Source organism: Chrysochloris asiatica, unplaced genomic scaffold (genome assembly GCF_000296735.1).
Source record: "Chrysochloris asiatica unplaced genomic scaffold, ChrAsi1.0 scaffold00215, whole genome shotgun sequence".
NCBI lineage: Eukaryota > Metazoa > Chordata > Mammalia > Afrosoricida > Chrysochloridae > Chrysochloris > Chrysochloris asiatica.
Genome location: NW_006408733.1, coordinates 1615697 through 1641362, shown reverse-complemented (window position 1 = coordinate 1641362; position 25666 = coordinate 1615697). Strand labels below are relative to the sequence as shown.

The 25666-nt window shown below is 40.8% G+C and overlaps 1 protein-coding gene and 1 pseudogene across 1 annotated transcript in view; both read right to left on the bottom strand.

Annotated features, from left to right (window-relative positions):
- The window catches only part of FSTL4 (follistatin-like 4), a 676535-nt gene that overhangs the window by 347102 nt on the left and 303767 nt on the right, over positions 1 to 25666 (bottom strand). The gene's annotated exons all lie outside the window — the stretch shown is intronic.
- Positions 6826 to 7385, bottom strand: LOC102815404 (annotated as a pseudogene).

The window sequence follows — 25666 nt, the reverse complement described above, 5'->3', positions numbered from 1 at the left end:
CCTCCATGAGTATAGGTCAAATTCATTAAATTGTAGCCATTTACCCTTGTTTCATTTATCAAAAGTTGTTTTGTTCCTTTGGGGTTTTTTGTTTTGTTTTTGGTATCTTCTGATTATCAAGCCATCAAGGCTAGGTCAAATGGGTACTATCTGCAACTTTCGACATTCTTGTGTACCTCCTCTCACTTCATATCAGCTGGATGCTTCATTCTCAGCTCTAGCTCTCTGTGGCTATGTCCTTGTCCATAGGCTCAGGTATCCCCAGGTCTCACCACACTTTGGACCAACCAGCCCTTCTTCTTCTTTCTTTCATCAATGGGAGTCTGTGGAACATGGTTGAACTCAGCCCATTTCTTCATTGCTGCCTTTTCCCCTCTTCCATTCACCAGTAGACCAATGTGGTCATCAGCAAGCTTACATATTTGCTCATGTGTTCCCTCTCAGTTTCATTCTTAGAGGGGGTTCCCATGATGTTTTGATATTTAACAGTAAAAACATAAACTCACATTTCCCGAAAATGCATACAATCATTTGATGTGTCGTTGGAACATAGGCTCTTCCTGATTGTGTCAGGTACCCAAAAACTCCATTATGAGCTAAGCTAAATTTTATGCTACCTGACTACTCAGGTAGTTTGCATATGGACTAAATTTCCTTGTGGGGATCAGTATATGGTTATAAATTATGAAGGTACATTCTCATTCATGATTTGAAATAAGCAAAATTTCTTGCAGTTCCTTAGGATTGAGTAGGTTTCTTTTTTGTTCATTCTTACACTGGAGATACAAGTAGCCCTGGTAGTATAGTGGATTATGAGCTGGGCTGCTAACTGCAAAGTCAGAGGTTCAAATCTACCAGCCTCTGTGAGGAAGAAAGATAAGGCTTAATGCTCCCATAGCGATTACAACCTCAGAAACCCTATACAGGGTTGCTCTGAGTTGGAACTGACTCCATAGCACATGACTACCACCACCACTACCACACTAGAGATATATCACTTTGGAGTTCTGGGAGGTGGGAAAACTTTTCCAAATATATGTCTACCTTAGAAGGATCCAGGGGTTTGCCTTGGCACCCTGAATCATATATTGTTAGTTTTTAAGTGCTGTAGAATTGGTTCTAACTCATAGCGACTCTGTATAGGATTTCTGGAGTGGCTGATAGGTTCGAACTGCTGGCCTTTCAGTCAGCAGTCCAGTGCTTATCCTTTAACACCACACCTGAGTCATATAAAGCTGTGCAAACTAAAGATCAAGTTCACCTTGTTTGGCAAAAACTCTCAAGGTGAAAATCAGCTTAGTTACTTCACCTTCCTGATTTCACTTGCTTTTTCACTAAGTATTTATTTTGTTTTCCTTACCAGCTCATTAACACTTAAAAGTCTTTTAAAAAATATTTATACTAACCAAGGAAGAAATTAGAGTGTGACTTTAATAAATATAATCCAGAAATTAAAAAAACAGTTTGATATAAATAAAGATATATTCGTTTCAATGTATTACCATTTAGCCTATTGGAGAGGGGATGAGAATTGTTCCTGTAGCAGACAGCCGGGGCATTTTTTTTTTTTTTTTTTTTTTTTTTCGGTTCACTGCAAGACAGCCTATTCAAATTTTTCTGTTCCAACTTCCATGTTTAAAGTAACTTTAAACTCTCCCATCATCATGACCTTAATCAATAAGGAGAAGTCTACTGATGAAGTGTGGTAGAGAAAAAGGAAAAGACAAAATTGTCACCAGGATCTTAAGCCCCTCTCTTCCATCTGTAAATCTATAGTAGGGGCTACTCAGGATTTAAACTTTCTTCAATATAAATATGAATGGTGACAAATTAAAGGTCCGCGGCTGGCCCCTTTTGGACCACTTCTGATAAAGCAATTAAACAGACTTTGAAGCATCCTCTGAGTACATAATATCTTGTTTTAGGCACTTCCACCACAGTGTGAGTTTCAGACCTTCAATAATATCATCTGGTCCCTATTATGTCACCAGGACAAGCCTGTTTTTAACTTGTCCAATTCTCCTGAGGCAGCAGAATCAGAAAGTGGAGATTTTACTCTTATTGACATATTTCCACCTAAATTGAGTAACTATTCATTCAATCTTATTCACAGTGGCAAAATTAGATAGTAACAGCCAAAACATTCTTTGAATCAGGTCAGATGAACAAAAACAAAATGATCTTTGATTCATGATAAAAATAAAAAATAAAAAAAAAGTCTAATATCTTAACCCTGAACATAGCAGGATGACTTTTGATATTTTATTCTGAGGTGAAATCATTCAAACAGTATTTTATCTTAAAAAATGTATAATTAAGAGGAAGTTGGTAGAGTATGGTGGTGGCCAAGTTGGGGTCAATGTCTGCACAAGGAAGGGGACCAAGTGGATTTGTGGCCAGATTGGTTTCTGAATTGGATGGTGACAAGATGGGATTGTTATTGTTGTTGTTAGGTACTGTCAAGTTAATTCTGACCTAGAAACTCAATGTATAACAGAACAAAACACTACCTGGTCCTGTGCCATGTTATATTTGAGTTCATTGTGGAAGCCACTGTGTCAATTCATCTTGTTGAGGGGTTCATCGTTTTCACTGACTCTTTCATTAACCAAGTATGAAGTCCCTCTCCAAGGTCCTTCCTGGTAACATGTCCAAAGTTCATGAGATGAACTCTCCCCATCCTTTCAATTCTCTAGTCTCCCTTATTCATTGTCCAGCTCAAGTGGGGCTGTTGTTATTGTTGTTAGCTGCCATTGAGTCAGTTCTGACTTATAGCGACCCTGGGTATAACAGAACAAAACATTGCCCAGTCCTGCACCATCCTTCCAATTGTTATGTTTGAGCACACTGTTGCTTCCACTGTGCAAATCCATCTTGCTGGGGGTCTTCCTCTAGTTCACTGACCTTCCACTTTACCAAGCATGATGTCCTTCTGGGACTGGCCCTTCCTGATAACATATCTGAAATATGAAAGTCGAGTCTCACCATCCTAACTTCTAAGGAGTATTCTGGTGGGATTAGTGTTCATAAAAGGAAGGTAAGATGAGTACGGAAGCTGCCTGGTAGAAATCAGGAGATTACTTTGCAAACAGAGGTAGTTAGTAATAAATAAACATATTGAGGATTATGAGGTCTAGATCTTTCATTAAAGAAGAGAGTTACATTACCAGAGGGAAAGGCAGAATGAACTCTTTGGCTAGATTGCCATTGGGGGTATTGATGTGAACTCAAAGTTGTTAAGATGTATGTGTATGTATATGTTGTTGTTGTTAAGTGCCATCGAGTCAGTTCTGACCCATAGCGACCCTGTACAGGGTTTCCGAGGGTGTAAATCTTTACGGGAGTAGAAAGCCTGATCTTTCTCCCATGGAGCAGCTGGTAGTTTCGAACTGCTGACCTCATACTTAATATACATACATGTATTTCCTTGTTCCCTAACAGGATCTGGAAGCAGAAAAACCCCAGTAGCAAGGACCACATGCATTTAACTCTCACATCTTGGTTTCTAAATACACTTCTTAAAAGAACCAAGGCTCTCTGAAGAAATGGCTTAGTTCAGGGCAGAGACAGGAGAAGTATCATAGCCTGGAATATTTTTTGTGTGCCAGAAAAGTAAGGAAGTAGTTAAAGAATCGTGGTACAAATCAATAAGACACAAGCCAGTTCAACAAAATTCCCAGCAGCCAAATGTGGGACAATTTGGATATAGAAATAAATATCAATAACAAATAATATCCATGAAATAAAATTAAAATCCTACAGTTCACACTGATTTTTTTTTTTTTTTTTTGGTAATGGACAAAAAAGAAAAGCAGCATTTCAACTAATACATGTAGAAGAAATAATGGAATTAGAAAATGTTTACTTGACAATTAATTAATACGAATTAATTCAGGCACGGATCATCAATAGATGTTTCAATTAGTAGGTGAAAGAGGAAAAACATGATATTAATACAATCCCAAAATATCTTGTCAAATATGTTTATTAATTTTTAAAGGAAAATAGAATAGGTTTACAGTGGAGATAACTGTCAGCTATCACCTTACTTAAGTGATCAAAGTTCACATTAACAAGGATGGGATAAGTTGACATCAATTCTTGTGTGTTAGGATGTAGGGAGAACAGCTCAGCATAATTTCCATAACCTTTTTATGAAACTCTATAACCTCAATGTTGTTTTTAAAGTGCCATTGAGTTGGTTCTGCATCACAGCCACCCTCTATAGGGTTTCCAAAGAGCAACTGGTGGTTTTGAACTGTCAACTTGTGCTTACCCTACAGTGCCACACTGGGGCTTCAACCTCAATGTAGTCATGAGAAAACATTTTTAAAAAAACATGCTGAGGAATATTTAAGGCCATGATGGTCCAGGAAAAGACTACACTACTGTTCTGAATTGAAGTAGGCTGAGGGTGCAGGACAGCTAAATTTAAGGCACACGATTAGGATAGTTGGTAAAATTTATCTTTTTTTCACCTAATCCTTTAAATGAAGGACATATGGCAGTTCTTTGTACTGTTTTTGCAATTTTTCAGTAGATATTGGAAAAAAAATGTTGCTAAGTACCATCGAGTAAGTTCTAACTCATAGCAACCCTGTATAGGGTTTCTAAGGAGCAGCTGGCAAGTTTGAACCACTGGCCTTGTGGTTCAAACTGACCTTATATTTCATCTTACAGTGCCACACCATTCAAGCTTTCATAGGTTAGGATAGTGTTATTTTTGTTTCTTGTTAGGTGTGGTTGAGTCAGTTCCAACTCATACCAACCCTATGCACAACAGAATGAAATATTTCCCACACCTGCATCATCCTCACATCTGTTGTTAAGTCCGAGTCTGCTGCTGTTATCACATCAAGATGTGCCGATCCATCTTTTTGGAGACTCTTTGTCTATTTTTGCTGACCCTCAACTTTACTGAGCACGAGGTCCTTCTCCAAGGACTGGCTAGGATATAGAAGTTTGCAAAATATTGTTATTCTAATTCAAACAACAAGAAGATACTGGATAAAGTAAAATTCATACCTTTCTTAAAGTTATGGGGTAGTAATGCGTGTATACTATTGTAGTAACTGAAATTCTAGAGGGGTGCAAGTCTGACATAACTGAAATATATAACATTTATAATGAAGAATTTATTGAATGAACTTAAGGTCTGACTGAACATAGCATAGAAAGTATCAATAAATGTCAAAGACAGATTAAGAACAAAAACCCAGGTTAAAGTACAGAAAAACATTTTCTGTTTTTCAGAAGTTAAACATTTGGAAGTAGCCTGCTTCTCATTCTTCTGAGTCTGTCTTAATCTGGAAGCTCAGCTGAAACCTGTCCAACATGGGAGACCCTGTTGGCATTCAAAATACCTGTGGCAGAGCTCCAGTACCACAGAATCATAAAAGCCACCACAGTGCAACAAACTGATAGATGAGAGGTAGTCATTTTACTCAAGTCTCTACAAATTAGCTAGCTGGCCTTGGATATAGTCACTGTCAAGGAAACTCCCCTGCCAGTTTTCTGCATGGTTTTTCTCACATGATCCCAGACCAGACAGCTGGCATACTGAATGACCAGTTTCTCCACATACTGAGCTCTTCATTTGCCTTTTTGTTGTGCATTCTATGAGGAGGTCATAGGTTAACACTGGTACATTGACCCAGCAAGTGGAATTATATCTGCCATCTTACGCAGCCTCTTAAGAAATGATTCTTACATACTGCTCTTGGAAGAATGACAAGAATGAGTGTGCTCTTCCATCTTGAAAGAAAGCTCCATAGAGAAGGTCTGGGAAGGCCTCTTGAAAGAAGTGCTCTTTTAGCAGGGATTTGCCTGGAGTGAGGAAACAAACCAGAGAAAACCTGGAGACAGAGTAAGTACCGAGTCCCTGAAGTGAGAGTGGATTTGGTAGTTTCAAGACTGAGTGAGAAAGCTGGTTGGGATAAAGGAAAGAAGAGAAGAATGGATGAAGAAGAGACTGGAAAGTGGTGAGTGAGGCAGAGCCTACAGGGCCAAGCAAGGAGCTCTGACTGCATTCAAAATGAGAAGACAAATCACTGGGGTATTTGAAGCCAGAGAGTGATGCCACATGATTTATGTTTTCACAGATGAAAACTGGCTGCTGGGTGGAGAGTTGATTGACTATTGTTGTTGTTGTTATGTGCCATTGAGTTGGTACCGACTCATAACGACCCTATGCACAACAGAACAAAACACCATCTGGTCATGTGGCAACCTCACAATCGATGCTACGTTGAGCCCATTGCTGCTGCCACTGTGTCAATTCATCTCAGGAGTGTTCCTCTTTTTCTCCCACCCTCCACTTTACCAAACATGATACTCTTCTCCAGGGAATGGTCCCTCCTGATAATATGTCCGAAGTATGAGAGATGAAGTCTGGCACTCCTAGCTCCCAAGGAGCATTGTGACTGTACTTCTTCCAATACAGATTTGATGGTTCTTTTGGTAGTCCATAGTAGTTTAAATATTCTTTTTCAACACCATAACTCAAATGCATTAATTCTTCTACTGTCTTCCGTATTCACTGTCCAACTTTCATATGTGTATGAGGCTATTGAAAATATCAAGGCTTGGGTCACATGTATCTTAGTCCTCAAACTGACATATTTGCTCTTGAGCACTTTAAAAAAATCTTGTGCAACAGATTTGTCATAGCAATGTGTCATTTGATTTCTTGGCTGTTGCTTCTAAGAGTGTTGATGGTAGAACCAAGCAAAATGAAGTCTTTGACAACTTCAATCTTTTCTCCATTTATCTTTTTTCTTTTTGGTTATTCAAATGATCCTTTATTGAATCTTTTCTTTGTAGCTCTTAACTAGATGGGTATTACACAGCATCACTATTGATGTCATGAGGGTGGTGGTCATCAACATTGCAGCCCACTGACTGGGCAGTCCCCAGGATCTCTTTAAGAGTCCCAGAGAGTTCTCTGGCCAACGACTGGTGTCGCATCTGTTGGGCAATGCTGATAATCTCACCTAAAGTGATATGTCCACTATGATTAATATTTTTCTGCTTCTTTCTGTCTCTGGGTGGCTCCTTGAGAGCTTTGATGATCAGGGCAGAAGCAGAAGGCACCACCGCAATCTGGGCCTGTTGTGAATGGTCAGTTTCACTGTAATCCTTAACCCCTTCCAGTCACCAGTTGCCTTGGCAATGTCATCACCAACCTTTTTTGGAGACAAACCTAGGGGACCAATCTTGGGTGCCAGAGTGGACGTAGACCTGACTTCCCCACCGGTGTCCCTCAGGTACACAACTTTGACCTCGTTGGGGTCAAACTTGGGAGGCATGGTGGAGGTGGCTGGTGTCAGATAAACCCAGATGTGGGACGACTGAAGAAAGTTGCACCTACACCTCTTCTGAGCTGAAAGCTGAAAAGCTTCTCCATTTATCTTGATGTTGTTTATTGGTCCAGCGGTGAGGATTTTTGTTTGTTTACATTAAGTTGCAATTCATATTGAAGGTTGTAGTCTTTGATCTTCATCAATAAGTATTTTAAGTCCTCTTCACGTTTTAGCAAACAAGGTTGTATCATCTTCATATTGCAGGTTGTTAATGTGTCTTCCTCAAATCCTGATGCCATGTTATTCATCATATAATCCTACTTCTCGGATTATGTGCTCAACATACAGATTGAATAAATATTGTGAAAGAACACAACCCTGACACACACCTTTCCTAATTTTAAACCATTCAGTGTTCCCTTGTTCTGTTTGAACAATTGCCTCTTGGTCTATGTACACATTCCTCATGAGCACAATTAAGTGTTTCAGAATACTCATTCTCTGTAATATCATGATCCACATGATTGAAAACCTCTGTGTAGTCAACAAAGCACAGGTAAACATCTTTCTGACATAATCTGCTTTCAGCCCAAATCCACCTGATGTCAGCAATAAATCCCTTATTCCACATCCTCATCTAAATTCATCTTAAATCTCTGGCAGTTCTCTGGCAGTGTATGGCTGCAGCCATTTTTGTATTATCTTTAGCAATATTTCACTTGCATGAGATATTAATGATCTTGTCTGATGATTTCTGCATTCTGTTGGGTCACCTGTCTTTGGGATGGCCACAAATACGGATCTCCAGTCAGTTGGCCAAGTAGGTGTCTTCCAAATTTCTTGGCATAGATGAGTGAGTATCTCCAGTGCTGAATCAGTATATTGAAAGATTTCTATTTGTATTTCATCAATTTTTGGAGCCTTGCTAATGCCGTCAATGCACCTTGGACTTCCTCCTTCCGTATTATCAGCTCTTGATTATGTGCTACCTCTTGAAATGGTTGAACATTTACCATTTCTTTTTGGTACAGTGACTGTGTATTCCTTCCATCTTTTTTTTAAGTTTTTATTGTGAGGTTTACATGCAAGAATATCAGTTTTACATTCATCCTATTATATTTTGTTTCATTGCAATGATTACAATCCCCTCCATGCATAACCAAAGAGTACACCGCACAGCCCCTTTCCCTCCCTGAGTTCATTGTCACCAGCCACTCCATCTGTCCACATCATCGTCTCTGTCTCCATCCCTGGTGTTTAATCAATTTAAAACTGAAGAAGCTGGTATAATTCTTTTATTTCATCATCACTGGTTTTAGCAGTTGTTGAATAAATTTGAATAATAGTGGTATTAACTGGTCTACCTTGTAGGCTTATGGAGACTGTCCTATCACAGCGTTGTACTTCAAGACAGATCTTGAAATGTTCTTTTTGATGATGAATATGAAGCCATTCATCTTCAATTTGTCATTCTTGGCATGGTAAACCATGTGTCTGTCAGGTTCAAAATGGCCAATATCAGTCCCATTTCAGCTTACTAGTGCCTAGGATATAGATGTTTATGCATTCCATTTCACTTTCTTTTTGTCTTCATTTTGATTTGTGCCCCATCAGCAAATGAAGGCCCCCAAAGCTTTACTCCATTTGCATCATCACAGTCAACTCTATTTGAGGAGTCAGTTCTTCCCCAGTCATATTTTGAGTACCTTCCAAGCTGAGGTGCTCATCTTCTGGCACTATATCTGATAATATTCTGGTGCTCTTCATCATGTTTCAATATTCAATATTCTGGTGGTAGCAATGTTCTCCTGTTATTCATACGGTTGTCAGAAATAGTCAGTCTCTCCTTCCTAGTCTATTTTAGTCTGGAAGTTTAGCTGAAACCTGTTTACCATGGGTGATTCTTGTGGTATTTAAAATACCTGTGGCATAACCTCCAGAATCACAGCTACATGCAAACCACCAAAGTATCACAAACTGATAGAGTGGTGAGACTGATATGGCAACAAAAGGAAGGGCAAGGAGACAAGTTCAGAGGCTTTTATAGTTGTCAAACCAAGAGGTGAGGACTGCCTGACTAGAGACAGGTGGCGAGGAACAGGGTGGGATTGTGTTCTATTTTGGCTGGAGTTGACAGTGTGAGCATAAGGGAGGGTTTGACTGAATCACCAGGTAAATGCTATTAACTGTCCGGTGTAGGATCAGAACTGAACTGCTAACCACAATGTTGGTGGTTCTAACCCTCCACATGCTCCTTGAAAACTATACAGGGTCGCTATGAGTTGGAACCAACTTGATGGCATTTAATAACGAGATGGGGTAGGTATAATCAAGTTTTGGGAAAAGTGAAGAGATTTGCCCTATCTACATTAAGATGGGAAGCCCTGGTGGAGTACTGGAGGATAGGTACTGAACTGTTAACTACAAGTTTGGTAGTTCAAAGCCATCAGCCTCTCCTTGGAAACCCCTTACAAGGTTGCTATGACTCGATGACACTTAACAAGGAAGATAAGTTGGAGATGCTTATTAAGTGTCCCAGTGGAAGAAATCAAGGGGAACTGGGTATGTTAGCCTAGAATTGAGGACTGGAGATGAGGATTTGGAAGGCTTTTAAGTCATAGTACTGGATGTGAGCACCCATGGAGTGTACAGAATAAAGGAGAAAAGGGTGTTATCTTAAACAAATGATTCTTGACAATTATTAAGTGTGGGAATTTGTGATATTTGACAATCCCAGCTCTGTATTAGAAAATGTGTATTTAAATTTGAACATGATGTGTTTAATTAGGTCATTCAAGCTACTTTAAAATAAACTCTTGCCAAATTTATTTCCTTTTAGCTCTATGTGCTACAAATTATTATAGCTTAGATACAATACCTTAGCTCCTGGAACCAAAGTGATTGCTTTAATGAATGAGGCTCTTAGTCTGGGGTGGGGGAAAGTGGGGCCAAATGAACAAGTAATAGACCACACCTGTGCGGGCTTGGCACAGACCAGTTCTACTTCAGCAGTTTCATCTGTACAGTTGCTGTCTGGGGGAAATGGAAGGAGAAAGAAAAGTCCCCTGGTATTCCCGTCACAACAGGATGGAGTCAGCACACCAGCTTTGTTCTCAGACGGCACAAATTAACAGGTGACTTGTTTCCCAGTCAGCAGCCTAAGTCCCCTGTTTGACTGTTCAGCACTGCTCACCTTGATGGAGGCAGTGGTCCTGAACCTGGGCCTTATGACGTTTCCAGTGTTCATTTACACCAGCAGAAACTTCAGTCCTTTTTTCAGGACTGAAGGCCATGCCTGTGGTCGTCCTGTGCATTTTGTGAGTGGAAGCGTGCACATCTTCCTTACTGAGGGAGGCCCCACCTTGCCACCTCAGTTGTCTCCTGTACCCCTGTCAAGGTGCCTCACACAATGCTCCCTGCTGAAAAGGAGCTCCACACACTGTCTGGAACCCCAAGGGCCAGAGATGCTAAATGGAAAACTAAGCCACAGCCACATGCAAAGAGGAACTTCCAAGCAGCTGTTTGATGGCCTTATGAGTTATACTGTGCCTTCCAAAAAAGATATATCAAAGTATTAATCCCCAGTACCTATGAACTTGACCTTGTTTGGAAACAGGGCCGTTGAAAGATGAGGCTTTCTGCTCCCATAAAAATTACAACCTCTAAAACCCTATACAGGGTCACTATGAGCTGAAACTAACTCGATGGTACACAACCACTACCACCATTAATGTAAAGACCGATGATTTGAACCTACCCATCAACTTCAAGGACGAAACCCTGGTAATGTTATTAGTTAAATTAATCTAAATCATGCTGGAATAGAGTAAGCAGTAATCCAATACGGCTGATGGCTTCATACAAAAGGAGAAGAGATGAGACAGGCATAGCAGGAAGACAGCCATGTAAAGACAGAGACAGAGACTGAAATGATGCATCCATAAATCAAAGAATGGCAAGGATTTGCAGGAACCATCAGAAGCTGGAAGAGAAAAGGAAGATCTTTCCCTACAGACTGAAGAAAGGGTATGCCTTGCTGCCAACTTGAGTTTGAATTTCTAGCTCCCAGAACTGTGAGGAAATAAAATTCTGTTGTTTTAAGCCACCCAGCAGACCGAGGAAAGTAATACAGATGGTAAGGATGGTGATACTGTTGGATTTGGGTGGTGCTGGTGAGAAGTGAAAGGACTGATAAAAAAAAAGAGTGGACTGGGGAGATGGGGGAAGATGGCAGTGGTGAAGACAAAGGTAATTGTGGTAGTAGTAGGAGTCATGTTGGGGTTAGAATGATGTGGCTAATGACCCAAGGCATGGCATTTTTAATAGCCTTATGTGCATGTGAAAGTTGGACAGTGAATAAGGAATACCATAGAAGAATTGACGCATTTGAGCTATGGTGTTGGAGAAAAATATTCAAAATACCATGGACTGCCAGAAGAACAAGCAAATTTGTGTTGGAAGAAGTACAACGAGAATGCTCTTTGGAAGCCAGGATGGAAAAATTTTGTCTCACATACTTTGAACCTATTATCAGAAGGGAACGGTCCCTGGAGAAGGACATCATACTAGGTAAAGTGGAGGGTCAGCAAAAAAGAGGAAGACTTCCAACGAGATGGATGGGCACAGTGACAGTAGCAATATGGTCAAGCTTAACAAATGTAAGAATGATGCAGGACCAGACAGTGTTTAGTTCTGTTATGCATAAGGTTGCTATGAGTCAAAATTGACTTGTTGGCACCTAACAATAACAACAACAACCATGGTGGTGACAATGGTAAAGTGGCGTTTGTTGCTGCTGTTGTTAAGTGCCATTGAGTCAGTTCTGACTCATAGCAACCTGCACGAGTTCCTAAGGAGAAACTGGTGGATTTGGATCACTGATCTTGTAGTTAGAAGTCTAGTGCTTATGCTACAGTGACACACAAGGACCCCAAAAAGGTAGCTAAAGGCACTTATTTTTATTCCCCTCTAAGAACGAGTCCTGGAGTATTGTGTGGCACTGTAGGATAAGCACTGGACTGCAAGGTTGGTTTGAGGCACTCCTCAGAAACCAAAGGGTCACTATGAGTGGAACTTGACTCGACAGCATTTAATAGTAATAACAACAGAAGAATGAATTCATGTTCCTGAGTGACAAACTGTTTACACTTATCTACTAGGAGCTCTGGTAGAGTAGTGGTTACGAATTGGGCTGTGAACCGCAAGGTCAACAGTTCGAAACTGCCAGCTGTTTCGTGGGAGAAAGATGAGGCATTCTGCTCCCATAAAGATTTACAGCCTCGGAAACCCTGTACAGGGTCACTATGAGTCGGAACGGACTCCACGGCACATCACAACACAACAACAACAACTAACCTAAAGAAGGAATGCTGGTAGAGCAGTGGGCTATGGGTTGGGTGGCTAAACTCAAGGTTATGAGTTCAAATCCACCAATCGCTCCTCAGGAGAACGATGAGGCTTTCTGCTCCCATAAAAATAACAACCGCTGAAACCCTATACAGGGAGACTATGAGCTGAAACTAACTCAATGGTACACAACCACCACCACCATTAAGCTAAAGACCGATGATTTGAACCTACCCATCAGCTCCAAGGAAGAAACCCTGGGAGTCTACCTCTGTAAAGATTACAGCCAAGAAAACCCAACGGATTAGCTCTTCTCTGTAACATATGGTGTCGTCATGAGTTGGAAACAACTTGATGACAATGAGTTTGAGTTTGGTTTGGTTACAAATGAGTCCAACCAAATGACTATGGCTGAGGTCTTGGGGCCCCTGCATAAGGCAGGAAGATGACAGACATAGCTAAGCACAACCTTCACAACTGGAGGATGAAGACCCTTCTATGCACACACTATACATGCTGAAGCAATGTGGAGTCCAAGGAGTTATGCTCTGGAATCAGTGGTTGACTAACTCACCAGATTTCCCCACTTGCTCAAGGACAAAGGGCACCAGCAGAACAGCAGGGCCATGCCTGCCTTTGTGTCTTCCTGTGGAGAAGAGTGTTCTGTCGGCCATCATCAAAAAGAATGTCTGCCCTGTGATTTCAAGGGGAGGACACTGACCGGACTCAGCCAGCAGATCTGGGGCAGGCAGCACCCCTGGAACTTTCACACAGTTCAGTCAGTGCTCCTCCTGCTTTGAGTGATTCCACTGCATGTGGTTTTTCATAGAGACACGTGGGCAATGCAGGAGGGCCATGTCAGAAAATATTATGAAATAATCATGTCAGAAGTGATGGAAACACTCTCCTGGGACCAGCTGACAATTCATAAATTTCACAGAGAATCTGAGAAATCTATAACCCAAGGGGACTCTTTTGGAGCTGGAGAATAAAGAGATGTTTTTATTCGACACATTAGAAACAAGGGGATGACATAAGTTGAAGAGCTCTGCGTTTTTCCAGCAGTCACTCAGGTTATGATATTCAGAGCATCCAGGGATACCTGGGTTTTCTACTACTACTTCCTTCATTTGCTGCCTGCCCCATGTTATCTCTCTGTTGGTGATGTCCTCTTAAAGCCACCATTACTCAACTTATTTCATGCTAAAGGAAGGTTGGTCTGGATGGGGCACTGTCCAGGTGGTCACCATGGTCCACTTTGGCCTAGAGTTTACTTTGGAGCATTCTCATAACTAGATTGTTTCTAAATACACACAAGAGAAAGAGATCTGGCTTTTGAGCCCAACAGTCTTCAGGTCTTCATCTGGAAAATGGGAGAATAAACCTTACTATAGAACACCAGCGAGATTGATTGGCAAAGTGGCAGCATCAATGGGCTCAAGCATGGCAACAATTATGAGGTTGGCCCAGGATCAGGCAGTGTTTCATTCTGTTGTGCATAGGGTCACTATGAGTTGGCACTGACTCGATGGCACCTAATAACAACAATAGTACACAGGACGTTGCCTTGAGTTTGAAACAACATTATTATTATTATTTTAAAGTCAGTTGTTTCTGTTGTGGTTAAGGGCCGTCGAGTTGGTTCTGACTCATATTGGCTCTGTACAGGGTTTCTGAGGAGCAACTGGTGAGCTTGAACCTCTAACCTTGCAGTTGAAACCGACTTTGCAGTCCAGCACATCAACCTGCAACACTAGTAGTGAGGAACAAATGCATAGTTCTTGGGACATAAGGGGTAGCAGATAAATGCTGGGTCTTTCCTCAAATAATTCAATTAAAAGGAAATCTGTAAAAACAAAACAAAATACCCTTTACATGTCAAAACTTTTCATGTTTATCAGATTGTGTCTAAGCTTTAGAATATGACTTGATCTATTTCAAGTGAATCTTAATTTAAAAATGTATTTATTCTCATGTATTGAGCATTTCCTGTATTCCAGTCACTAAAGGAGCCCTGGTGGCGCTGTGGGGTAGGTGTTTGGCTGCTAACTTCAAGGTCGGCAATTCAAATCTATCAAGCCTTATGTAGAAGCAAGGTGAGGCAGTCTGCTTCCATAAACTTTTACAGTCTCAGAAATCCTAGGTAGGATTGCTATGAGTCAAAATTGACTCAATGGCAATGGATTTGGTTTTGGTTTTGGTATAAGTGCTTAAAGTCGACTAGCTTCATGGGTGTTTTTATAATTCTTAAAAAGAATTCACTTCATTATTTTTAATTTGTGAATGTTTTTAATATTAAAATTTGATTAAATTAATGCTAAAAAAATATGTCTTTTGCTAAAATCCAAGGTTTGTCTTAGGAACTATTAGGGTGGCCCATCTTCAACCTGGTCTTGCCCTATGGCAGGTGACCCAGACAGTGGTGTCACCCAGTGCTAAAATGCATGGTGTTACTCCCCCACAACTCCCCATGCACTTTCTTCTACACTTGACCATATAGAATCCTTAATAATATTTATTATCAATTTAAATCACAGTGTTATTTTTAAGTGCTATTGAGCCAATTTCAACTCACTGCAACCCTGTATAAGCTTTTCAAGGAGTGGCTGATGAATTTGAACAGCCAAACTTGCAGTTAGAAGTCCAGTGCTTATCCTACAGTGACACTAGTGTGTGATAAATATTGTGCTAGAAGATGAGCCCCTTAGGTTGGAAGGCACTCAAAATATGACCAGGAAAGAGCTGCCACCTCAAAGACCTTGATGACTTGAATGAAGTAAAGCATTTGGGACCTTCATTTGCTGATAGGGCACCACTCAAAATAAGGAGAAACGATGCAAATATCCATTAATAATCTGAAGATGGAATGTACAGATTATGAATCAAGGAAATTTGTCAAAATGGAGATGGAATGCATAAATATCGATATTCTAGGCATTATTGAGCTGAAATGGACTAGTATGGGCCATTTTGAATGTGATAATCATATGGCTTAACTATTCTGGAAACAACAAATTCAATAGAATGGCATTGTCAAAAACAGCATTTCAAGGACTATCTTGAAGTACAACATTGTCTATGAAAGGATAATATCCATACACTTGCAAGTGTGGTGCTGTGGGCTAACGCACTGGACTGCAAGGTCAGAGGTTTGAGCTCACCAGCCACTCCTTGAAAACTTTATACAGGGTCTCTATGGATTGGAACCAACTTGAACGACACCTAACAACAAGGAAGACAACTTAGTACTACTATTATTCAAAATTTGCACCAACCACTAAAGCCAGTGATGACAAAATTGAAGAATTCTACCAAATTCTTCAGTCTGAAATTGAATAAATATGCAAGCAATCAAGTTGTATTTATAAATACTGGTGATTGGAATTCAAAGGTTGGAAACAAAAAGGAAAGATCAGTAGTTGGAAAATACGGCCTTGGTGATAGAAATGATGCTGGAGATCACATGACAGAATTTTGCAAGACCAATGACTTTTGCATTGCAAATACCTTTTTTCAACAACATAAAAGGTGACTGTACTCATATACTTCACCAGCTGGAATACACAGGAAGCAAATTGACTACATCTTTGGGAAGAGATGTTATAAAAATTCAATATCATCAGCCAAAACAAAACAGGAACCAATTGTGGAACAGATAGACCATCAATTGCTCATATGTAAGTTCAGACTTAAGCTGAAGAGAATAAAATAAGCTCATGAGAGTAAAAATGTAACCTTGGGTATACTTCCCCTGAATTTAGAAACCATCTCAAGAACAGAATTGATGCGTTAGACACTGATGGCCAAATACCAGTAGAGCTTTGGGATGGTATCAGAAACATCACACAGAAAGACAGAAATAGGTCATCAAAAAGACAGGAAAGAAAGGAAAGACAAAAATGGAAGCCAAAAGAGACTCTGACACTTGCTTTTCAGCACAGAGATGCTAAAGCAAATGAAAGAAACAAGGAAGTAAAAAATTTGAACAGAAAATGTCAAAGGGCAACTCAATAAGACAAAGTTAACTATAAAGAAATGTGCAAAGACCTGGAGTTAGAAAACCAAAACAGAAGAAAATGCTTAGTATTTATCAACATAAGAGAGCTGAAGAAAAAATTCAAGGCTTGATTTGTAGTATTGAAGGATTCTATGAGCAAAATATGCAGAAATCACCAAAAGAAGATGGAAGGTATACACAGAGTCACTGTACCAAAATAAATGATCGATGTTTAACCATTTCAAGACATAGCATATTATCAAGAACCAAGGATACTGAATGAAAACGTTCAGGCTATCTATACTGAAGGAACTGGCAAAAATCACGTTTCCAGGAATTGAACAAATACAAATTGAAATCTTTCAACAAACTGATGAAGCACTCACCCATCTTTGCCCAGAAATTTGAAAGACCTAGCTTAATAACTGGAAGAGATTCATATTTGTTCCCGTTCCAAAGAGAGAAGACCCAGTGAAATGCAGAGCTCATTGAACAATTTCATTAGTATTATATCCAAGTACGATTTTGCTGAAGATAATTAAACAATGGCTGCAACAGCACATTGAAAGGGAACTGCCAGAAACTCAAGCTGGATTTGGAAGAAGAAATCGAATGAGGGATATCATTTCTCATGTCAGAGGGATCTTGACTAAAAGTCGAAAATATTAGAAAGATGTTTACATGTACTTATTGGCTCTGCAAAAGTTTTCAACTGTATGGTTCATGACAAGCTATGGATAACATTGTGAAGAATGAGTATTCTAGAACATGGGTAGATCTAGAAGAATGGATATTCTACAATTGATTGTACTCATTAGGAACCTGTCTATAGACCAAGAGTCAGTTGTTAGAACAGTACAAAGGAATATTGAATGGTTTCAAATCAGGAAAATTGGGCACCAGGGTCATATTCTTTCACCATACTTATTTTATCTATATGCTGAGCAAATAATCTGAGAAGCTGGATTATACGAAGAAGAAGTGGGGTCAGGATTAAAGAAAGACTCATTAACAACCTGCGATATACAGATGATACACCCTTGCTTGCTAGAAGCAAAGAGGACTTAAATACTTACTGATAAAGATGAAAACCTACAGACTTCAAAATGGATTGCATCTCAATCTAAAGAAAACAAAAATTCTCACAACTGCACCAATAAATAATAGCGTGATAAATGGAGAAAGATAAAAGTTGTTGAAGACTTCATTTTGCTTGGGCACACAATCAACACTTATAGTAGTTGTTGTTGTTAAGTGTTGTTGAGTCGATTCCGACCCATAATGACCCTGTATAGGGTTTCCAAGGAACAGCTGGTGAGCTTGAACCACCGACTTTGCAGTTCAAACAACTTTGTAGTCTGATGTATTAGCCCACAGTGCCACACCAGGACTCCACTCAAGCATTCAAGAAATCAAATGACGAATTGTCTTAGGCAAACCAGTTGCACAAGACTTTAAAGTGTTCAAAAGCAAAGATATTAGTTTGAGGATTAAGGTGTGCCTGAGCCAAGCTATGGGATTTTCAATAGTCTCATATGTATATGAAAATTGGACAATTAATATGGAATACCAGAAGATTTGTGCAATGACAACTGACAAGTGGAGGGTCAATGATGAATTGACACATTTGAGTTCCAGTGTTGGAGAAGAACATTGAAAGTAGCATGGACTTCCAGAAGGACAAATAAATTTGTGTTGGAAGAAGTACAACCAGAATGCTCCTTAGAAGCCAGGATGGCGAGACTTTGTCTTTCATATTTTGGACATGTTAACAGGAAGATATGTAAACCAATACCTGGAGAAGGACATCATGCCTGGAAAAATGGAGGGTCAGGGAAAAAGAGGAAGACCCTCAATGAGATGAATTGGCATGGTGGTAGCATCGATGGGCTCAAGCATAGCAGTGATTGTGAGAATGCGCAGGACTGGGTAGTATTTCATTCTGTTATATATAGGGTTGCTATGAGTTGGAACTGACTTAACAATAACAGCAATGTGATACATATAGTTGTGAATTGTTTATAATATTTCTTAGATTATATGTAGACTTCATAGCAAATTATGATTAACTGAGAAGAATGGGGATTCTAGAACACTTAATTGTGCTCATGAAAACCCTGTACATAGACCAAGAGACAGTCATTAGAGCAGGACAAGGGGATACTGAATGGTCTAAATTAGGAAAGGTGTATGCAATATTTACTCAATCTGTACCCTGAGAAAATAATCTGAGAAACTGGACTATATGAAGAAGAATTTGCATCAAGATTGGAGGAACACTTAATCAACAAACTGAAAAATTGCTATCAGGAAAAGAAGAGGACTTAAAGTACTTATTGGTGAAGATCAAAGACTATAACCTTCAGTACATCCTGTTGTTTTTAAGTGATATTGAGTAGGTTCTGACCCATTTTGACTCTGTATAGGGTTTCTAAAGAGTGGCTGGTGGGCTTGAACTTCCAATCTTGTGGTTCCGACTTTGCAGTCCAGCTCATTAACCCACAATGCCACACTGAGGACTCCTCAGTACAGTGTACACCTCAATTAATATCATATGCCTACAATGAAGACCAATTAAAACCACTATTATTTAAATTTCACTCCAACCATTAAAGGCACTAATGATGAAAATTAAGAATTCTACCAAAATATACAGTCTGAAATTGATCAAACATGCAATCAAAATGTGCTTATAATTACTGATGATTGGAATACAGAGGTTGCAGATCACATGACAGAATTTTGCAAGACCAATGAATGACTTGTCCATTGTAAATACCTTTTTTAAACAACATAAAAGATGACTTTACACATAGACCTCACCAGAAGAAACACATAGGAATCAAACTGTCTACATCTGTGGGAAAAGACAGTGGAAAAGTTCAATATCATTGACCAAAACAAGACCATGGGCTGACTGTGGAACAGACCATCAATTGCTCATCTGCAGTTCAGGCTGAAGCTGAAGAAAACTGAAACAAATCCAACAATGTCAAAATATGACCTTGAACATATCCCATCTGAATTTAAAGACCATCTCAAGATAGATTTGATGCATTAGACACTAATGGTCAAAGTCCAAAAGTGATGTGGGATGACATTAATCATACCGTAAGAGAGCAAAAGTTAATGAAAAAGGCAGGAAAGAAAGAAAGAAAGCCCCAAATGGATGTCAGAAGAGACTCTAAAACTTGTTCTCCAGTGCAGAGGTACTAAAGGCAGTGGAAGAAATGAGAAAGTAAAATAGCTCAACAGCCAATTTCAAAGAAGAAGACAAAGTCAAGTATTATAATGGAATGTGCAATAACCTGGAGACAGAAAATCAAAAGGGAAAAACATGCTAAGCATTTTTCAAGCTGAAGGAACGAAGAAAACATTTAAGACTGACTTGTGATACTGAAGGATTCTCTGATCAAAATACTGAATGAAAGAAATAGCATATGATCAAGAACCAATATTACTGAAGAAGTCCAAACTGCACTGAAGGCATTGGAGAAAACCAAGGCTCCAGGAATTGACGAGAAACAAATTTAAATCTTTCAAAACACTGATGTAATACTCTTGGCATTAACTCATCTATGGTAAGAAATTTGAAAGACAGCCATCTGGACAGTTGACTGGAAGAGGTCCATATTTGTGTCCATTCTAAAGAGAACAAACCCACTGGAATGCAGAAATCATTGGACAATATCATTAATATAGCATGCAAGTAGAATTTCGATGAAAATAAATTAAAAAGCAGTTGCAACAGCACATTGACAGGAAACTGTCAGAAGTTTAAGCCGGATTCAGACAAGGATGTGGAATGATGGATATTATTGCTGATGTCAGAAGAATCTTGACTAAAAACCAAAAATACCAGAAAGATGTTTACTTTTGCTCTAAGGACTATGCAAAGGTTTTCAACTGTGTGGATTATGACAAGCTATGGATAACATTATTAAGAATGGATATACAGAATACTTAATTGTACTCATGAGGAACCTGTCCATAGACCAAGAGACAATCATCCAAACAGAACAAGGGACTACCAAATGATTTAGAATTAGGAAAGGTGTGTGCCAGGGCTGTATTCTTTCACCATAACTATATAATTTGTATGCTGAGCAAATAATCCAAGAAACTGGGTTATATGAAGAAGATTAACACCAGGATTGCATTAACAACCTGCAATATGCAGATGATACAAATTTGCTTACTGAAAACGAAGAACACTTAAAATATTTTCCGATGAAGATCAAAGACCACAGCCTTTGGTCTGGGTTGCACCTCAATGTAAAGAAAACAAAAATCTTCACAATTGGACCAATAAATAATATCATGATAAATGAAGAAAAGACTGAAGTTGTCAAAGACTTCATTTTGTAAGGATCCACTATCCGCACTCATGCAAGCAGCAGTCAAGAAATCAAATGACGTACTGCATTAGGCAAATCTACTGCACAAGACCTCTTTAAAGTTTTCAAGAGTCAAGATAACAATTTGAGGACTAAGGTGCACCTGACTCAAGCCATGGTATTTTCAATAGCCTCATATGCATGTGAAAGTTGGACAATGAATAAAGAAGACTGGAGAAGAATTGATGCATTTGAGTAATGGTATTGGAGAAGAATATTGAAAGTACCATGGACTGACAGAAGAACAAACAAATCTGTCTAGGAAGAAGTACAGTCAGACACTCCTTAGAAGCCAGGAAGTCAAGACATTGTTTGTCACACTTTTGACATACTCTCAGTAGGGACTAATCTCTGGAGAGGGCATCACGTTTGGTAAAGTGGAAGGCCAGTGAAAAAGAGAAAGACCCACAATGAGATGGACTGGCACAGAAGCAGCAGCAATGGGATCAAGCTTAACAACTGTAAGGATGGTGCAAGAGCAGGCAATGTTGTTCAGTTGTGCAAAGTGTTGTCATGAGTGGGAATTGACTTGATGGAACCTAACAACATAAACAAGAACCATGGACCAGGCACTAGGTACTGAGGAAACAGCAGAGAACAAAACAGACACAGACCTGGCATCTTAAAGCTCATAGGCCAGCTCTTGGCCACCATATACAGCAATGCTGTTTGTACACTGCACAGTTAGACCCATAAGGAAAGGAATCCAGTCCATACTCTGTTGGTTCATATTAGTACCTTGGCATCGGCTGAATTTGCTTAGATGAAGGGGTGGCATTTCCCTTGTTCAAAGATGCCATCCACTTGCCGAGGCAAAAACTCACAGGATGCTGTTTACTAGAAGAGATGTGTTTATTCTGATTTACACAAAGGCTCTGGAGTTGACATTGGTTCTGCTCATTGCTCCCTAAATAGACAAAGTTACAGTGTCATGAATGTCTCATTCACGTGTCCACAATCTGTTGGTGTAGCAAAAGTCTCCTTTTGGTCCACATCCAGACCCTGAGGAAGCATGGGGCTCAAAGGAAGGACAGAGACATTGACATCAGTCCCTGTTTAAAGAAGGGGTGAGGGCAAAGGAAGTAAGAATGACTTTGGTGGACTCTAGTCCTTCTCCAGTAAGCGCCAAAGACCCACCAGGCAAGATCACATCTTCCCGTCATTGGGCTCATCTTCCATATAGGGGAGGTGGAGCCAGACCATTTTTTACTTCCTCTGTGGCTCTCATTTTTCCTGATTCCTCCAGTGTCCCTGAGTGGACCTCTAATATTAAAATGAAGCCATTGTCCCTAGTTAGAAATTCTCAAAAATTAGGGTGTGCTACTGGAGCAGTGAATGTGTCCCTTTATGCTTATGCAAAGGGAGGACACCCCAGAGAGCAGGAGTAGCTGATGAGGAGATGAGCCCATCTTTCCTCAGGGCTGGGAGGAGCAGCAGGACTAGAGGGCTTGGGTCTCCTGCCTAACAAGCCCCTGTCACCATGCAGGGCTCTGGTTAGATGCTCAGTGCTCCCTAATTGGAGGCTGTCCTGAAAATGATGTCCAGACAGATATCATTAGGGAAGAGACTAACAATTCTGATTACTTACAACACAGCTCACATGGCCAATTAGTGGCAGAGGACACTGAGAGGGACTATGGGGTGTGGAGTGATCGATACTGGACTCTGTGCCTCTTGGCAGGAGGGTTGGTGGATGACTGTGGAGTGATGGCGAAGGTGGTGGAAGTGGTGACAATAGTGGGGTGGGGGAGGAGTAGTCTTTGGCTGGAGGAGTGAGCATCAGTTTACTATTCCAGGCCCCCAACCTCAATATCACATTGGCCAACCCTCTGATTTCCTTCTTTAGTTTAGCAATAACATACCCACAACCCAAGAATACAATGTTCCCTTCTTCCAGAAATCAGCACAAGTTCTGGCTGGAGAAAACAAACTTTCAATCCTAAAACCACGTCTCAATCTCAACATCTCTCATCAGGCTGACATCAGAAAGTCCCTGTAGTGTCAACACAGGCTCTACTGTGACCTTGGACAAGTTACTTAACCTTGAGCCTCAGTTTCTACAGCCACAGAGTACAGATAACCTGCACCTTACCCAAAGATGAGAGATGGCCCACATGCAGGGCCACTAGGATTTGCTCAGTACTTTGAAGGGCTCCTTGGTTTAGCAGCTCCTGCAGGTGCACCCCATTCTCAAGAAATGATATGAGGATCTGAGAGGATGGAGTGCCTTCTGTGAGTAGAGAGACACTTGTCCATCTCAGGGGCTTGCCTTCCATTTTGCAGGTCTACTGTCTTCTCTAGGTATCCTGAAGATCTGAGAAACACAGACCTCCTCCTCAGGAGTGTGTGTGTGTGAGAGTGATACACAAGAGATTTCTTATCAGTGCTTCACCTAGGAAGGATGAGGGTGGAGGCTTATACAAATGTAATCCCTGATCTCCACATTCAGTGACTCTGATTCTGTAGTTCTGGGGCAGGATCTGGGTATGTATCTTTTTAGCCAATACTGGGATCAGGTGAGGTTACAAATCTGAAACTGGAACCATACATTGAGAAGTCTTACAAGGCTAACACTTCTGCACACAGGCCAGATAAAATACGGATTTCAGCAGACACAGGCCTCTCCTCTCCATTGGACTATGCTGACGGTATGGCATCCTTCAGATGGCACCTGAGAAATGTGTGCTCTGGGCCTCTCTAGGGGAGGGCACTAGTCCTTTGCTTTCCACAGTGGATCCTGCTGGGAAAGCTAGGTATGCATAGATGACAGAAAGATAGAGCTGGGGAGGTAGTTATCTCAAGGACTCTCTTCAAGTCCCTAACAAAAGGAAGTCGCTAACCCTCTAAAACCAGAAATAAACTTTCATTAGTTGTGAGGTTGTAAGTAATGTGAATAACAATACCTGAGGTATGCAGAATTGGGAATTATTACCCAGAATTGGGAAATAGATAAAGTATTATAATGCAATGGGCTAAGACTCAGAGTTAGAAGACCAAAAGGAAAGTGCAGCACAATGAATTACTTCATATGGTTCTTTTATCCATAGTCTTTGTATCTCCCACCAAACAGCTTTCTTTCCTGTTAGCAGGGAGAAGTTTTATTGTAAAAATTAGGAATTCTACTGCAGAGATTGGTCAGTTTTGGCATCCTGCTGGGAGCAATCTCAGAAACAGTAAGGGAGATCTTACTACCAACAAGAAAGACATGATGGGAGTGGGGCGCATCCTTTGGGTCCTGAAATCCCTGTGCACTGAACCTCCTTGATCCAGGGTAACACAGCTGTGACACCAGAGAAGTGGCAAAGGAGAGATACTAGCAGAACCAAGAGCCAGAGCATGACACAGAGAGGGGGTTTTCCTGGCCCATGAGACAGAGAGAAGGGTTACCTGGCCCACACAAGAAGCAAAACTGAGTGCCTACAGGCAGGAATCTAGCTTGTGGAGGAGGCACTTAATGTGGGGAGCTAGATTTGCCAACTCATGGAGCTAAAACTGAGTGCCTTCCCACTGAGGCTTATAGAAGAGTGGAATGCCCTTTAGACATTTACTAGCAGCACTCAAAGAGTTTTGTAACATAGTTTGAGTCCAGGCCAAGGGCAGAGAGAAGGCAGCCTGTGGGCATGGAAAAGAAGAGGGTTGTTCAGACCAAAGAACTGCAACCTGAACATTTCAGATCTTGAATTGTAACCTGTTAATTTTCCTATAACTCCCCATATTCACGAGTATTGTCTGTGAGTTCTGTGTGGCCATTGCAATGAATTATCCAACTGAGAATGAATTATTATTCAGTTGGTGCTGTGGGGAGGATGGGTAGTGTAAGAATCAGTAAGAAAGGTTTGAGGGTGGAGGTATGTTCTACCTCCTGTCTCATAAGAATCAACCTTGGATTGGTAAGTTTAATTCTTCTTCCTCCTGGTGAAGTCAGAGAAAGTCAGATGCCATCTGACTTTCCCCACACCTGTTTTTTACAGGGAGAATACATTCCACATTTTTCAATCTGAAAGAACTGAAAAAATTTCATGCCTCAAAATGCAATATTCTGGAAGCGGTTTGACAGGGCGGCCAGGCGGTGCGGGTGAGTGGGGGCTCCGGGATGGGGGGGGAGGGGCAACTCGCGAGTTAAACCTCCCAGGTAGGATCTCACAGTTTCACAGCCCGCATGAATCTCAGTGTGCCAGAGCCTTAGACCCGCTTCTTTGAGAAATCACTGTGCTAGGAATTACAGGCTCCTTAAAATTGCGCTGCTGCAGCCCCAGCTCCTTTGGGCTTGAGGGGGCGGGGCGGGAACCAGCTCGTGCCGAGCCTCCAGTATTGGGGAGACTCAAACAGGGAGAGCCACTGGTGACACCTAACCCAAGGTGGGATTTCCGCGCATACAGTGGACAGAGGGAAGTTAGTTTAAAAGGGGAAAAAAACAAAAAACAAAAAAAAGCCTGCAGGAAAAGAGAAACGGCAACTGTCTGACGTCATCAGGTGCGGACTGTGCCTGCCTGAGCCACTTCTGCCCTGCCCAGTTGACCCGTGTCCGCCGGCCAGCGTACCCCCCACCCCAGCACAGTCCAACCGTGTTCCTGGGGCCCGCTGGGCGCGCGCACACAGGCAAGCAGCTCCCCTCCTGCCCGAGC